Raw genomic sequence first — 5,930 nt, forward strand, 5'->3', positions numbered from 1 at the left:
CACTTCGCCGGGTATGTTTTCTGTGTTCTTTCTCCCCATCTGTTGCTCTGCAGGCGCTGAGCGAGAGTTTAGCTGGAGGTAACATTAACTGTAAGTAACTCCAGTTAAAGCCATCTGCAGCAGGCAGAACACGTCGGACTGCAGCAGATGCACGTCTGAGAGAAAACTCCAGATTCAAAACCAAGTGTCTGAAATATTCCTGCTTCTTCCTACCATGCTTCTATGGTATTTCCAGCTGGTAGCTACCTACTGAACCATTTCCACCTGCTGTATTACTGTAACTCTTCTGACACATTCTTCTAGTTCTGCTCTATCATCAGTTTGAAAGCAGTGTTTCTCTGGTAATGAGCACATCATCACTGCAAAAATATTTGGAGCTGTAGAAAAAGGAAATAAAGACCTTCTTAAAATATTTTACAAACTATTCTGAGCACTGAAAATGTATTTCATCAGTCATTTTACTTGCTACACTCTCACAGACTGATGCAACAGAAACCACTATGGGCAAGATGGGTTTATTTGTTTAGCACCTTCTGAAGGTAAAGTGGTTTGTATAAGACATAAAAAGGCATTATAAAATATTAAACAGGAAAAGAAGCTTGTGCAGGGCAAGATATGGGAAAAATAGTTTAATGTAACAAAGAGCAGAAAAGTCGTGGAAGTTTTTTAGGTGTGACTTTCCCAACACATTAAACCTCCTCTCTCTGACTAATGAAATGAAAGGTGACGTTAACGACTGGTGGCCACCAGGGTTGTTGGCTTTTAAGAGGCTCTCTGGCCACTGAAGGTACAGCAGGTTGTTGGATTGTAGTTTAATGCTACAGGATGTGGATGCACATTGTGTAAGGATCTCCCTCATGTCTTGTCACAGTGATCGTGCCCTGTGACTGGCTGCAGGACCTTCATTCAGAAATCAGTCATTCAGAAATCAGTGAGCTTCTCTTCATTTCTCCTTCTTTTGCTTTTCATTTCTAAAGCAGAAGAAAGAGAGGAAAGGAAACATGCTTCGGTCAAGAAGAACAGATTGGACACAACATCCACAGCATGGGCTCAAAAGAGTCGGCGGCTTTTTTCTCCAGCAGCTGTTTTCACTGATTAGTTTGTCCTCTGTGGTCGAAGTCTTGTAAGATACAACTTTTTTCTAGTTGAAATTTAAAAAAAAACTTTCATGGGGTCTTTTGACATGTATCCATCATCCTATAATCGCCTGATGGCAACGCACCGGGGCGGGGGCAACATGAAATGAAATGGCAGCAGATTTTCCACTTAAATCAACGGGCCCTTCAGTTAAAACGGAATCAGACAAACACATCTTCTCATTCCTCGTCTGCAACCTCTGACTTCACTAAAATTACCAGTGTCGCTGGTAGATTTCATCAGCTGTAGCAATTGTTCCTAATTAACTGGGTGGCTAAGAATTCATTTCATTTCAAACTGAGGGTTAGGCTGTCCCCACAACACAGGTTTGTGCACGTGTTCTAAAAACAGGAAGTTAATTATTCTAGTCTGGCTGCAGCAGTGACACGGACAATGGAGGTGAATACAGGAGACGTCTATAAAACCCGATTGCTGCAGTTTGTGTCAAAAATCAGACACGTCTGAACACAAAGACGAGATGCAGGCATTCTTAGATTCAGTGTGACTTACATTTTCTGTGGGTCATTAACTGATGTTCATTGAGAATAACTGTCAATAAACCTTCTTAGAAATCACAGAAGAAACACTTCTTATAACTGCAGCACCTGCCTGAGAATCATCAGAGTTTTAGGTTTTCCTCGGTATCAGAGTTATCCAGTGGTGGTTGTCTGTACATCCAGTGGTTCACAGCAAACAGGAGCTGCTAGTGGTGAATTCAGCTTACCTAAAGTGCCAAAAATGTAAACATAAGTAGGCTAGAAACTGGGCTGAAGCTTAGTTCACTGTCACTCAGACCTGCCTCAAAGATGAAGCTGTTAAAAATAAACTTGTATGTTTTGTTTGAGCAGATCTGCAGAGGAGGCAACCTTTATGAAGCCTTATTTTAGAAAGATTTTTGCCTTTTCAGCAGCTTTTATTGTCAGTGCTTTCCCTCCAAATGACTGGGAGGAATTCAGGAGGAATCCCTTCTTTAACTCATGCGAACTGACGACTACTAGCTATTTAAACGAGGCCTAACAAACCCGTGGCCCACTTCGGCACCTCTGTCTGATGAAGCATGCCATACATTAGTGTTCACTGATTGCCTCAATGCTTCAGTCTTGACCTGATTATTTTAAGTGGCTCCACTGAGCCGTCGACTGCTTCAAAATGTAATTTCAATGGTACATGACTTTACCAAGGTGACTGGAGTCCAGAGGGTTTCACAGAGATTTATACTGACCCCGAACAAACAGGGAAGTTTTACTTAAGCTTGGATTTAAAGAGAATCAAATGGGAATTTCAGACACTTGTGACTGACAAAGAGCTTAGTGCTTACAGTAGGTAGTGTAGCTGGGCTCAGCTCAGCTAAACCAGAAGACATGATTTTACTCTGTAGCTTCTTCTCTGCATTTGTAACAGTGTGATAAAGGTTCAATGTTTCTGTTTGGCCTAAGTTTCATTGGGTGGAATCAAATCCAAATGATCCAGAGACTCTCATGGTTGAGAGTTTATTTTTCAGCTATCACATTATAAATAAAACTCCACAGACACATTTAGTAGTGCACGTCCAAGAGGTTGACTCACAAGAGCCATAAAAGCAGAAGTTCAGGTGTCCTGGGTTAAGCTCCAAAAATCATTAGGCCCTTCGTGCCTGTTAAATGTGCTGCTCAGCACATTCACCAGTTTCATGCAGGCTGTGGTTTACATGTTTATTTTTTTTTTAGCCTTGTTTCTTTTGTTTTCATTCATAACTATTGTTCCTCCTGACATATTCACCTGGTACGGCTCCTGCTGTGGCTCAAACGTTTGATCATGTCTGAGTTCTGCAGCCATTTATTATTAAGTTCACTGGTTTACACACCAACTCTGACCAGCTCTCTGCCTTTTCCTCTAGGACTTCCCATTGCATTAACATGTTATTAGCATTATGCTAAGCCCTGGGGAGCACGAGCAACTACAGCACAGTGTGGTTGAGGATAGAACCCTGACACCGTGAACTGTCTGTATTTTAAGTGTGACACTGTGTATGTGTGCGTTGTTTGCGTGCATGTGTGTAATCTGCATTCCTTGCATGATCATCCTGCAGATATGAAACCCACAAGCACAGTGAAGCCGTCGTCTCTCATTAGGAGCCGGAGAACAGCTGCACATTACGTATGCCACATCAGTAGGAGACCTTCCTCTGATTACATCTGTGCTAGCTCACATCTCACTGCCACATCCACACTGAGCACAAATTATGCATTATTGAGCCTGATTGTCCTCACTTGTAGTTGCTGTATGATTTACAGTAATAGCCTTGCATCACAAAGCTGGTGTTTCACTCACTTTCTGGTGCGTCAGTGATTGATTCCTGCTATTGAACGTACTGTTGTTGGTTAATGGCTTAAAGTAAACTCTGTTTATGTTCCCCGAGTCCTCTTAATGAAACTGATCAGTGAGGGCAAATAAAATTAAAAGCAAGCTATTAATAATGGATGTGTGTGCTGTAGTTCAGCTAGCACAGTCCACAGATCAGAGAGCTATTGTTTGTGTGAGCCTCCTCTATTGTGTGTTATCAGACTGCTGCAGGTTGATGTGGCCAAATGTGGCTTGTTAGGGAATCATCACAGTAGAAGAGCTATAAAGGATCTCCACTTTAGCAAACTGTCACCACCTCAGGGCATCTTACATTGAGAGCAGCAGACGTGCACGCCGCAGCAGCCACAGTGTGTGTGTGTGTGTGTGTGGGGAGCAAGGCGCTTGTGTAAATGTGGGAATAAATGCATTGTGTTTTTGTCCTGGAGGTTTATTGGTTCATTTTATGTCGGGCTCCAAAGTCCCAGACGAGCCACGGAGGGACTCAGAGCTCAGTGTATGAATTGTCCTGCTCAGTGACCTAAAATAATGTCTTCAGTCGCCCGTGTGACTTCATGCATAGTGTGGGCTAGTACCTGCAGCATGTTTCTGAAGACGGAACTGTTTTCAGCAGCACAGCGTGTGTGTTCATGTGATGAAGGAACAGGTCGCCCAGTGTGACACTGTGGTCACTGATGGGTTAATAGTGTCTGGACAACAGTGGAGCTCTACAGCTAATACTTGTTAGTAAGGTAAAGTTATTGTTGGTTAAATAAAGCTTTGGTTGTTATGGATGGGTAACGAATCAATTACATTGTAAGTGAACTGGTTCAGTGTCAACATTTAGCTTCTTTCTTTTTAATCCTTGTTCTTAAACTTTATGCAGCTTCAACAACAACAGTCTCCCTAGAAGTGAAATTTACTGTATACACCACTAATGTGTTTTGGCAGTTGCATTTCCTGGATTATGTCCCCTGGCAATATTTTTGCAGCGAGAGACGTGCTATGGTTTTGTATGACATGCAAATTGTGAGTAGTAATGAGTTCATCAAGAGTAGGACTGTGAAACTCCAATGACCACAGGAGAAGGCTGCTGCAAACCAGCAAACGTGTCTGATAACACACCCAGTGGAGCTTCAGTGCCTCTGCCTGGTAATACAGGGGTCATCCTCCACATGCTCCTAGTACGTCAGTGCTCGTAGGGGCTGATCAATCGATACACTGTGGTCACATCAGAGGTTACACCGAGCTGTGTATTGATCGTGTGACTTCATGCATCGTGTGGGGTAGTACCTGCAGCATGTTTCTGAAGATGGAACTGTTTTCAGCAGCACAGCGTGTGTGTTCATGTGATGAAGGAACAGGTCGCCCAGTGTGACACTGTGGTCACTGATGGGTTAATAGTGTCTGGACAACAGTGGAGCTCTACAGCTAATACTTGTTAGTAAGGTAAAGTTATTGTTGGTTAAATAAAGCTTTGGTTGTTATGAATGGGTAACGAATCAATTACATTGTAAGTGAACTGGTTCAGTGTCAACATTTAGCTTCTTTCTTTTAAATCATGTTTCCTCAGGATGCTGATAGAAATGTTAGTAACCCAGGTGGCGTTACATTTCTAACAACAGGGTTACATTCTGATTCTTTCTGCTCATCGTTGACATTTATCCACATTTCTATTCACTGACCTTTTGTTTTTGCTTGTTTTACTTTCTGCTCAGCTTTTTAAGACGCCTTTTATTTGCATGGCTCTCTCTGCAGTGCGACCCCTGCCCCTGTGCCACGTGGTCTGAAGGAGAGATGAAGAACCAGCTCGCTGCGGAGGCTGAGTCCTCCTCACGTTTTCTGTGAAGAAAACACAGCAGCTGTGTGAGAAGCAGCAGCGATGACAGGAACACAGAGGGATAAAAGAGATGAGACTGGGGGTAAGATGGAGCGGAGGGGGGGATTAGACAGGATGACAGAGAGAGGGAGCTGGGGAAGGTACTGTAGGCAGGTTGGGGGGTATTATTTCACAGGAATAATGATATCCCTGCTCCTTCAGAGGCCGATGTGTAATGCCTTTATTCTGTGCGTATCGGTGGAGGAGCCAGCGATCTGCCACTGGCAGACAGCCACTCAGATAACACACAGCACAGCCTGTCTCCACACACACCAGCAGAAACCAAGGACTTTCTTCATGAGGACAATGGTCCTGTTTAGAGCCTCTGGATTATAAGAATGACGGAGGACGACATGCAGTGTGGAGGGGGAGTGACCGTATGTCACAGGACAGTCAGGGTTTATTTTGGCTGCCTCTCCAGCTGTGACCTCACTGGAGGTACCTGCTGAGAGGTGAGGAAACGGCCAAGCACAAGTAGTCGGACAGGAATGGTGGCCAACGGACCCCGGCTGTGATAAAAACAGGAATCATCCTGGCAGCTACGTTAAGGCTAGCTAGGGGAAGACTGGCTGGGGTTTTAAAAAACCAAACTTTT

Source organism: Monopterus albus, unplaced genomic scaffold (assembly GCF_001952655.1).
Source record: "Monopterus albus unplaced genomic scaffold, M_albus_1.0 scaffold346.1, whole genome shotgun sequence".
Classification (NCBI taxonomy): Eukaryota; Metazoa; Chordata; class Actinopteri; order Synbranchiformes; family Synbranchidae; genus Monopterus; species Monopterus albus.